General features: G+C 42.4%; 1 protein-coding gene across 3 annotated transcripts in view; it reads left to right on the top strand.

Moving 5' to 3' along the window:
• Positions 1 to 12,183, top strand: part of sema6e (sema domain, transmembrane domain (TM), and cytoplasmic domain, (semaphorin) 6E) — a 174,120-nt gene that overhangs the window by 10,172 nt on the left and 151,765 nt on the right. The gene's annotated exons all lie outside the window — the stretch shown is intronic.

Raw genomic sequence — 12,183 nt, 5'->3', positions numbered from 1 at the left:
ATTACTTTTTCATCAAAGATTTAATGATTAAAGGTATAAAGTCACGAACAAACTAGTAAAATTGTCTTCTTTTAGTTGCATTTTGATAAATTTTAATTGTTAAGGGTGAAGAGTATCATTGAGCTGAAACAATTACTCGACTATTTTGATAATCACTGAATCGGTTTGACGCTTTTTCCATGATTAATAAAAGATTTCTGATTGTTTAAATGCACTTTTGTAAGTCGCTTTGGATAAAAGCGTCTGCTAAATGACATATAATGTAATGTAATGATTGTTTCAGCTTTCTGAATGTGAATATTTTTCATTTTCTTTGCCGCACATAAAGAAATAATTCAAACTGAATCATTTTGGTTTGTGGACAAAGACGTTGTTTCAAGGTTTGACAAACCAAACGAATACTTGATTAATCGATAAATTAATCGACAGATGAACCGGTTATGAAAATGACCGTTAGTTACAGCTCTATAGTATTTACATCTGAAGTCTGTGTATCTTCACATCCTGTGCTTCTCATATCAGTCTTGGTGATTAATCGATGAACATTTTGTCAAAGACACTTCCTTTTGGGCACCGCAAGACAAATCATCAACTTCCCGTGCTTTGCTTTCCGGCTTCACAACGTATGTGATGTGTGTGACAACATAAAAGCCCTTTTCCTTGTGAGTTTCGATTTGTGAAGTTTACTTTTTTCTCTTCGTGGACTTATTTCCTTTGCCTGTTCAGCCATGGTGGCTATCACAGCTTGAACCAGCCGCCCGGTTATTCTCCCATTTCCTCCCAACAAACGGCTGTTGTTGCTGAAGGAAATGCAACATCCATCTTTGTGCCAGAGGTTATTTCCCTGGAAAGACCTACCAGACACCCCGAGACGCTCTCTGATTTGCTGTGAAGTCTGAGGACGAGCGTTTGGCACAGCAGACATTTGTCTTGTTTTCAACAGAAGAAGCGGTTCTCCTGACACATGTCGACTTGAATTGGAAAGTGTCTCCCCCCCCCCAAAAAACAATGGTCCATTGAAAATATAGTTATTTAGTTAATGAGATTCTTTGTAGTGGTGTGACATGTCATCCTGCCTCTGGTGACACAGATTGAAATCTCTGAAGTGATGGAATGATGAAATTAGGAGAAAACACGACTAATGATGAAATAATAAAAAAAAAAGCAGGTTGGCTTCGTTTAAATTGGCTGATAAAGAATCTGTCAGCTGCACCTGTTTAGGCAGAGCTGGGCTTTTCAGCTGTTTGTCAGTTTAAATTAAAGTGAATTAGACAAATGTCCCTCGCAGACTGTTAAATTTGACTTTTATTTAAGAGTCGCGGCATGTCCGAGCTCCGGCTTTGTGCAGTTTTAAGATAAGGGAAACTTTAATGCAGGTAATCTTGTGAAGACTTTCTGTGGGGAGACAGTGACAGATGTGCTGAAGTTCAAACCACAATTAGGGGCTGCAAATACATATTGTTTTCATTATTAATGGACTTGTCAGTCATTTTTTTTTATCCACAGTTTCGTCTGTGAAATGTCAAATGACGTCAAATATCAATCACAACCTAAAGGGCAGTGGAAAAAAATAGTTTATTTTCTTTTGTGAATTGAAACTTTTTGTTTAACCGTTTGACAGTTGACAAGAGTAAATGGTTAAAACTAGTTTAGAGCTGAAATTATGAATCGATGAATCGAATTAATCTACAACTATTTTGATAATCGATTAATCGGTTTGAAGCTTTTTTTCATGATTAAAACAAGATTTCTGATTGTTTAAGCTTCTTAAATGTGAGTATTTTTTTCATTTCTTTGCTCTGGATGACAAAGAAATTATTGAAAGCCAATCATTTTGGTGTGTGGACAAAACAAGACATTTGAGAACATCATCATTTCCAGGTTTGACAAACACCAATCAACATTTTTTAAGGTTTTCTGATATTTTATGGACCAAACGATTAATCTATTAATCGAGAAAATAATCGACCGATTAATCGATTATGAAAATAATCGTTAGTTGCAGCTCTAAACTAGTTCCATGAATGGTTAAAACTAGTTCCACCATCTCAACTGGAATACAGTACAGGGCAACTCGATCCCTAAGGCAGTTTAGGTTTAGTTACTAGTCTATTTTGATAGTCATTGACTAACTCGATAACCTTCAAAATAAGAGCTGAGAAGCGCATCACACTGTTTTAAAGCTAAGCTAGCTGCATCCATGCAGTCTTTGTTAATGAGAAGAGGACAACAGTGATGATTTGTTGTTTGCTGTGACAGTGGAGGACGCAAACTAGCTTTACTGTCCTCTCTTTATGTTTTGTAAAGCTATTGCTATTAACTTAACTAAAGACGGCCTGTAACGAACAAGTCTGTGGACTCGGCTGTTAGCTTAGCTGTTGGCTAAGCAGCGGAGTTAGCAGGGTTGACGGTGTATGTCAACAGTGTCACGTTATTCAGGGCTAGCAGGAGAAACAGAACAAGACACAGACCTACAAAACACTCACAGACATCCACAACAATGTGCTAAAATCCTCTTCACTTGTTTTGAGCTAATGCGTAAGTTTATATAACAATTAAGTTTTGGATAAAGCTCTGGAGATCACATAATTCCTGGGATTAAATCCCAATTTATTTGTAGCGTGTCAAATGTTGATTATTTTCTTTTTTCTTCTTTATTTTCTTGATTAATTAATTCGTTGTTGGTGATTAATTTAGTTCTTGGTTACTATCAGTAGGGATTAACTGAATGACTTGCTTATGAGTTAGGGTTCGGGAAAACTAAGAAACTCCATTTTGCGGTCAGACAAAGAAAGGTAAACACAGACCTCATGTTGAGGATTAGGACGGTTTGAGTGTGTTTTTTTCTCTCCCCCCTTCTGGCCTGGTTCAAATTTCCAATTTTGAGACTGATGCCAGCGATTAAATGGATTTTTCAACTTAATGTTTGGAAGTTTGTGTTGTGTCGTGATGTCCCCTGGGGTCGAATTTCGCTCGAAATTTACTGGACTGAGCACAAACTGTTCTAAGACTTTAAAGGAAGCATAGAAGTGTTGTTTTTGGAAAGGGAAACTGAGTCTTCATTCCTGAGCCTGCAGAACAGATTAAAACAGAACAAGGGGTGATGCAGAGAAATGTGGGTCAAGAGTTTTTGGCAGCATAAGACTGACGGATAGAATATCTGATATCAGATTTTCTTTTTTTAATCTGTTGCACAGAAATTGTCTGGCTTGTCACATTTTGGCTGAAACAATTAGGCTGAATGTGTGAGAAAGGGGTGGATGTGTGTAGGTTGGAATGGGGGGATGGGGGCCTCAGTTACTATAGAAGTAATTCTGAGTTATGATCGTGTCTCATTGTTGCTCATTGCAGTTTTTGAAATGAGAATTTTTATGGCCCTGAAACGTGAAATGAAGCAGGAAATTAAAAAGCTAAGATAAGCCCCTTCTGTCCTCTTCATCCAATGCCGCTGCTTTCACACAGTCCTTCTCCATCATATCCCGTCTCTGCTCCACACTCACCCACTCACAAGGTGACAGGTATTCACATATTTAATTTAAGTGTTCAGAGAAAATTTGCCTTTGTCCCTCGGAAGAGTTATCGCGTCTTGTGTAAACGAAATGGGCTTCCTTCGGCGTTAGACGGGACGTGCGTGAGCCCGAACCTCATCTGATTTACAAACTTTTTCCAAGAATACCGGCGCTGTTTGACCTTGTTCCCCGAGAAGTTGCACTAGTCCCTTCTGCACACTTTTCAACGGAGAGCGTGAAGTTGAACTCTGCAAGCCCTAATTGAAGTTAAAGGTTAAAGGTTCACTGATGGTTTATGAAACTCAGATTGGATGCCTGACTCACCTTTTCCTCCAGGCTCTTTATCCAATTTAAGCACTCTGTGCTCTGCTGATAGTGATTGTGGCAGATTTTCAGCAAACAGCACTCCTGCATACCCTTCATGCTTAAATCTGGAATGAGTTAAATTTAGAATAGGCCGTGTTTTTTTTTCTATTAAGACGTTGCTAAATCCCTGCCTGTGGAAGTGTTCTACCTATATGCAGACTTGCGGTTGTTCTTAATGTATTCTTGAACTCTCGTCGCTATTATTTGTGTATATTTTAGTGGTCACCATATGTGCAGGGAACATTTGGCTCAGTGTAAGATAAGTCTGCTCGCCTACACTTAGCTTGGTCATTTTCTTCCATTTCTCAGAACTCCGGGCTGGTTTCCATCGAATCGGGGCTATTTTTAAAACTCGTCTTTGGGGGGAAGAGTGTGGAGGTTTATCAGGGAGGAGGGGGTTCAGTTAGTGTCATATGAATCCAAACTGGGCAGTGGTCCAGGATGAGTAAAACACACCTCCCCCCCCTCCCCTCCGGTGTGTTGAAGTCTTCCCATTCCAAGAGTGAGTGTGTGTGTGTGTGTTTGTGTGAGTTCATTAACCATGTGTTGACTCACCCCTGCAGCTGTGTCTGTGTGGATATGAGTGGGAGACACAGGGAGAGAAGGGAATGCTGCATGATTGTGGTCAGGACAGAATTGATTCTTCATAGCTACATCATGAGTCTTTCGGCATTGATGTGCCGAAGTCATATTGGGTTTTTAAGCTGTGCCCTAACCAGTTATTTCTTTTACATTAAAACATTTGGCACGGCGCAACATGGCTCCATTGTTCCATATCATGTGAACTCGGGCTGTGACCTACATTCCCTAATGCTATTAACTTAACTGCCGTCGTTTGAACTAGAAAATGTAAACAACTGCCAACGGCCAGTCACGACAGTCTAAATATTCTTATGACGATGTTTGTTTTTGCACGTTATTTTTCTATCGCATCGAGTAATTAGCTATTTCCCTAATCACCTAAGCCCTGAAAACATGCTGTTTTCCATTCCGTTTTTGAGGTGAACTACTTTTGAACAGGAAAGGTTTATCGTGAATCCTGTGTGGTGAGGTCATCCAGCCACGTCTGCTAAAATAATCACGAGCCCCGATGCGGACGTCTGTGTGTAGATTAATATTTATGACTGTTGGGACTACACACATTCAATGCGGTCCAGATAGAACAATATACTGGAGCTGAAAGGAATCTGCGAGCAGATACACATGTGTGGAACATTGGAGCGACGCACACCCTCATTTTAGTATTAATTAAACTGTGAGTAGGTTTGTATGCACATCGTCTCGCTGGACATGTAATTTATTAATTGAGTACGACAAAAAATGTCAGAAAATGAGGAAAGATGTTGATTTTTGTTCCCAAATCTCAAAATTGTTCCGTCCAAAAAAGTTTACTTTGATAGAGAAGCAACAAAACCAGAACATATTCACATTTACGTCGTTTTACTGCGTCCCTTCTTCCCTCGCCTGTTACCTGTGTCTTTGGAAGGAGCACATCTCGGCATAGGCTCGCTGACACAGATGAGATTTATCTCCATGTGGCAAAGAATAACAAGTTATTTTTAGAAACTCTTGTCCGGAGGATCTAAGCGATTTGTTTGGTGTCACGAGAGTATCAAAGTTTGATTCTGAAATCAGGGAATGACGAATGTGCCGACTTACTCCGTGTGTGTGGAAGGATTTAACACGCGCACGCAACACATCGCGGTGAGTGTCGTCGAGCTGGCGGTTGTTGTGCATCTATGTGACTGGATTGAAGTCATTAAATTGTGAGAAATGTGTCTGATTTATTTAAGCAAAAGGATGATTTATTTAGAGCTTAAGAGTCTGGGTTGCATGTACGTTTAGGTCCGTCTCTATTCTATGACACTGCCACATGGTATCAATAGAGAAGCATCTAACATCTGTTGTGGATGAGTGGGTGTTGCTGCTCACATGAGGACAGGCACGGAGTAATCGCCGAGGATAATTTTAGCCATAATTGTGCAGAGTGTGTGTGTGTTTTTGCCTGCAGTGATGTAGATGACTGCTTCAGGCTGACCAAAAAAACAAAAACAAAACAAGCTAACAAAATAAAAACATGTTCATTCATTTACTCCGAGGCTGTAACCTTACTTCTGCCAAGAGAGACACACACACACACACAGCACACACACCTCCCACTCGGTCACACGAGCCACTCTGTCGCTCCGGCGAATGAATCCCCGTCGTCGGCTCTTTGATCTCTCCTCATTTCTCTCCCGCTCGTCCTCCCCTGTCTCCTCGGTTTCTCCCTGAGGGACATTTTCTGGTGAGTGACGGCGCAAATCTACCGCGGGGTAAACAAAGCAACCACCACAATTGCTCGCTGTTGCTTTAATGTCACAACTCAGTGACAGGTGGCCGGGTGAAAGGAATGAGGGGGCAGTACTCTCAAGCTTTCACTCTTTGGACCCCTGTCTCCGCGCGCTCTCGCCCTCCAGCAAAACATAGACGCTGCACTGGCGTGTGCCTGTTGCTACAGGTACCAGTGGGATGAAGTGTCAGGAAGTCCAGTTCAGATGGGCCATCAAGCAAAGAGATGTTACACAGCTGGTTTTCTCTCCCTGGAGGCGGGATTTTAGGGCTTTGCTAAGTTGTCCTGACAGCAGTAATTGTCCCCTACATCTTGACGCTTACAAGGTAAACGGTAAAATGAGCGGAATGCGGCAAGCAACAAAAAAAATGCACTCCGTGGCAAGTCCTTGCACATATATTTGCTTAACTGGTGTTTTAGTTGCACCTAAGCATTGGCTGCACAGCCATTTCCTTAGCCATTACCCGTCGATGGCCAATCTCTCCTCCTTATCACAACATTAAAGCCTGGTTAAATGTGGCAAATTGCCCACAGAGAGAAGCAGCAGCGGCGGCGGCGAGTCTTGACTATTGATAATAAAAAGTTAGTTATCCACTGTAATGACACCGAGGGGAAACACTGTCCAATTGGAGGTCCATGACTGGTTTTATTTTTTCTGTTTCAAGTCAGTGCTCCAAAGCAGGTTTGACTTCACTTGACTTGAACCTTAAATTTGGCCAGAGAGTGTTTCCCGGAAAAATATTATTCCGTGTATGTGCAGCTGTAGCTCAGGAGGTTCTTCAAAAAGTTCACCCCTAGCTCCTCCAGTCCATGTGTCAAAGTGTCCGAAAACCCTGAACCCCAAATTGCTCATGACTGTGATGCCTGGTGCCGGCAGTGTGTGAATAATGTGTGAGGAGGAGAAAACGCTCCATAAAAATGCACTTTATTTAGTTCAGCATTCAATACAACTATATTAATCCCAAAGGCAATTTGGTTTAGAGCAAGTAGTGTATATATAGATATGAACTGACTAACAACCATAAAGACGCACAATAATAGAGCTGTATACTTATATTGAGGAAACGCTCAAATGTTTTATATTAAAATTGCCAAAATTACTAATATAGAAATTAAGTGGTCTTAAGTTTTAAGCAACCGAGTTGTTGGAGCAGTTGGGAAATGTGTGAATGTCTGCACGTCTGAATGGGCGGGGCCATATATCCAAATAGGATGCAGCAATGCAACCACACTTTGCCCGATCAAGTAAAAACTCATTTCTTGTGTCGTTCAGACTATTGAAAACTGGTCGTAAACGCGTGCCGTCGATACTCCAGCTTAAAACGCCTCAAAAAATCCACATAGTTTGTTAATGACTTCTAGTTTTCACATAGTTTCCAAAGCCGAAAGAGAACCTGGCTTGTGACCAAAGGGTTGCCGGTTTGAGTCCCTGCCAGGTCCAGGGCTGGGCTACCACTGAGCTTAAATTATAACCAATGAGCAAACCTACATTATCACCACCGAATGCTGGGATCCGGACCGGATCATCTGACTCATAGACATGTGTGTTTGTGCCAGCGATGTGTAAATTACAAACTAGTATCGCGTTTCCGCGATGAACTCATGAGTCATTTGACATGCACTCGCACCGCAGTGATCCGGCGCACTTCCCGCGTCGTGCTCCACTCGTCAGCACTTTCCACACTGATTTGAAAATGAAATGCACAACAATGACATAAAGGAGAGAGGGAGGGAAAGAGAGAGAGCGCCTGACTGCTCTGTACCCAACATTTGCGAGGGACACAGGTCAGTAATCGTGTCGAGGCAGTCCATTCACGAGGACACTCTTTTTAATTAGACTATGTTCTTTTAATTAACCAGCCAACATAATGTCTGTGTCCATTCGTCACCCCCTACTCTGCTCAGGCCGAACTGTGTGAATACACCCTCTTTTGTCTCATTGCGGTTCCACAGCTCCCTGTTACCTATTATACTTCCTTATTCACTGAAATTTATTTTTTTTTCCCCCTCCTTCTCTTTTAGATTAGCATGATAATACCCTATGGAGGGGAGGGAAAGTGGTGGAGAGCTATTGCGGGGCCGCTCATCAGATTCACTGTGTGCAAGACCGTGGTTATTATCATACTGAATGCACCATCAGTTAAACTAACAGCCTGAATTCCGACATTTATCTCCAATATCATAGTGCGACTGTCAATTGCATGGGGAGCACAATGGCAAATTATGGGTTATGTCTTGCTCCTTGGAGTCTGGATCGTTCCCCAGTGTAATTACGCTATGCTAATTCTGCCCCTCCTTTTGCCCCTCACATTTCCCATGACAGAAACAAGGCTTCTCCGACTGTTCTGGTGTCAAGAGATGGGTGAAGTGAAAGATGAGTGAATAAATGTGGGCCTTTGTGAACCGGTTGTGGCCCCAAAACCTCAAGGCCATCCTTCGCTTTCTCCCCTTCAGGAGGTTGGGGTGAGAGGCTCTGCTAGAACTTGTAGCCCTTTTTTTTTCTTGCAGAGACGGGGTCGTATGCGGGTCAGGCCACCTTGAACCCCTCCACTGGATTTATTGTGTTGGCGCCGGACAGGGTCAGGTCATGCTCCGCCCCTCAACACGAGGACTTTGTTAGCATCGGACATGAAGCAGACGTTTGCCTGCACTGACAAACCCCTGTCAAGGTCTCCAAGGAGAACCCTTCAGAGGTCAGAAGTCATGTGTTAACGGGGGGGGCGCACCCGTGTGGCATGACCTGAATACTGATTGATTTTCTTGAGTGAGTGTTGTGGGAGGAGGGGCCTTAGCCTGGTGACCGTAGGCGGGGGGTTAAGCCACTTACCCTACCCCATGTGGCGATGTGGAGTGAGGGAATGTGGTACAAAGGAAACACAACTTGCTGGACTCCTCTGCTCCACTGTACCTCAGCGGGAGTGTGTTTTCACTTTCCCTGAAACAAGACACTCAACCACATGTTTTTCTTTTAATAGACGGCTAAGTGGAGAAAGGGCAGGAGTGTGGCCTGTTTCCCAGATGATCACTGGGTTGTTGGCATCTGCTGGAAGGGAAGACGGAAAAGGTCTTTCTCCGTAGTTCCTGTGTGACATTTATTGGTTGTTCAGAATTGCATAGCCATGTAGACCATTGACTAATATATCAATCATCCAATTAGCAAAGCTTAGAATTTTTTCTTTTACAGGTGGCTCCAAGCTCAAGGAGAGTTGCCGTTTCTTTTGACCGTGAAAATTGGAATTGGACAATCGCAAGCCGTTACATGAACCGTTACAAAATGAATTTCAAACAAAGGTTTTTGTGTTTTTCTGTTTGGTATCTTTTGGTTTGTGGACAAAACGAGACATTTCGAGATTTGGGAAATGCCAATCCAATTTGACCCCTAATTAATTCAATAAATGAGGAATTGACATTTTAATTGATGTTATAACGTCCTTCATTATGTTATATTATAACCTTGACAATGGGACTTCCTTTGTCATTTTCCGTGTTAGACAAATGTAGTCAATTGAAGTCAGGTATAGTACAGTAAAATACCCAAATTAAGAATCTTTTAAAAATCAGAAAGAAATGAATAATAACAATGAAAGACTAAGAAGCGAGTCGCATTTGTGACCCTTTTATTTGTATTGCTACTTGTGTCTCTCCAGAGTTCTTCATTAAACATTCATCTGGACTATAATATTCTTCTTCTTTTGAAGTAATTGTTTCACTTTCAGCCAGCAAGCTGTTAAATTATACAAGATGGTGTACTCCCAGCAGTGCTCACAGATGCAACTTTTTTTCAGAACTGCTGATATATCATATCAGGGCGGCGGTGTCGGGCTCAGCCAAGTCTTAATTTTAATGCATTTCCAGGGGAAAACTATAATCATGAATAGGTTTGTTCTTATCCAGCATCTGCGTTGACACCGGGCCATTTAAATATCTCAAAATGGGGGGAAAAAACTGCCTCAACTGAGACCCTGAAACCTGAATTTTACTTGTGATATTTGACGTCGCCTTATTTAGAAAAAGAGATTAAATTGTCCTTACATGGTGCACAACCTTTATTGCACAATAAGAGGGAGGTGATTTGGTGATATTGCACATTATCCTTATTGATAGATTGCTTCTCTAGAGTTGTTTTCCAACATGCAGACGTTCAGAGCGCTGGTCTGGACAGTTTCCTGAGAAGAGAAGCAGCACTGGAGAAGATTTTCTGGGTCAGACACTTTATTCTGCAGTCGGATGAGCGCTCACCCTCTCGCTCGCTTTGAATTAACCAGAGCTTTTCCCGATGTGCCGACTTGGACGTTATCCAGACAACGACACGGGAACTTGCAGGAGACGTTTCTTTTTTTGGAAAATGTCCGGAGCATTTGCGTCCGGAGCATTTGTTGGACATTTGCGTTCTCACGTGCACACAGCAGCCGCTCCCCCTCCAGGCAATTTGTGAAACATGTCTGGACTTCAGTGTGGGTGTGAAAGCTGGTTAGGTAAGAGGAATAGGAGCAAGAAAAAAAAAAAAAAGGTTTGTTAGTGGCTGAGTGTGTCATAATGGACGTGAGCTCAGCATGATCCCAACACGCTTCAAACACTGATCCCCAGAGCAGATCAGGCCCCCTGGAGTTTGGATCTGGGACGATGAGTGACTAAATCTTCTTACAGTGGGCTCAGTTGAGTAATCTAACTGCTGCCAGGGTGGTATAACCAGGTTGGAGTGGGTGCGTGGCAGTGCAAAAAACCCCACCCAGTTAGTACATTTGAAATAAATGGTTATTTCTGGTGCAGGACAAATCACTCATTCCCAGCATTGCCTTTGCAGACATGCTGTGTGTGTAAACTTGCACAGGAGCTGACGTAAGCAGAGAGGTTGTGGTGTTGCTCTTCAAGTCCCACTGTTCTGTATTTATTTACCAAATCAATAATAATAATAAAAAGGAGCCATTCCACAAGTGTGAGGTTTGAAGAGTAGATGCATCTATAATTGATTCAGCAGATTACTTACATTGGCTCGAGGTAGTCCAAGCAAGGAAACGAGGAGAACCAGACACATGGTCCACTGGTTCAGAGGCCAGGCATTGATTCTTTTTTTTTCTTAGTCATGGCTCCAAGTAGTGGTTTTTAAATTGTTCTCATTGAAGGATAGTGTTTATGCATTTTATCCAGACTTGGTCCCAAGCTGAAGTACTTTGGCCAGAGAAGGACTTTCTTTTTCTTCCCCCTCTCCCTTTGCTTCACTCAGTCAGAACACATTAAACCCCCCCCCCCTAATTTTGGTTCGGACTCTATTTTGAGCCCTTTGTGCATAATTCAAAATGTTACACTAATTGTTTTACCTGCCGAGAGGGTTGCCAGACAGCAGTTGGTGACCACATGGTTGGAGTGCGGCCAAAATCAGATCTCTCCAAGAGTTCGTCCATCCGTGTAATTTGTATCCATCCAAAAACAAAGGATGGAAAACATGTTGGCGTTGTATTCGCAGATGATCTACTGATCTACGTTACTGAAGCACTTCAGGGTTCCGGCTGTAAAGCATATACTCACTCTGCTGAATGAGTATAGATGCATTTAAGGGCAATTTGTAGTCTGGGAACTTAAAGTGCCTCAGTGAGTGATAGTCTGGAACCATTGTTGCGCCTGAGATGGAATTAGTTTTTCACTCTGCCTTATCTGCCTTTTTTGATGTTTTTTTTTCCCCCAGCCGGTGCTGAAAGTTCAGAGTACACACAGGCACCCTGTCAATCACCAATTCTCACTATACTACTGGAACCAGAAAAATAATGACCACATGCCCTATGGTATCGCGCTACCCAGGGTGAGGTTGTTATTGATACACTTCTCAGCAGTCGTACTTTCCGTCCGGGGGCTTGTGGTCCCCTTGTCAAAACAAAGAGAACTCGAGAGCGAGGTAGAGGGAAAATAAGCTGGTGCTTTGCCTTAACCTTAACTGAACCATCACCAGCATGTGGCTGCCAGCTGGTTTGCTTGCTAATC

This window comes from Solea senegalensis, linkage group LG9, assembly GCF_019176455.1.
Source record: "Solea senegalensis isolate Sse05_10M linkage group LG9, IFAPA_SoseM_1, whole genome shotgun sequence".
In the NCBI taxonomy this organism is placed as follows: Eukaryota; Metazoa; Chordata; class Actinopteri; order Pleuronectiformes; family Soleidae; genus Solea; species Solea senegalensis.
Note: the sequence above shows the minus strand (reverse complement) of the source record. Positions and strands in the feature narration are given on the sequence as shown.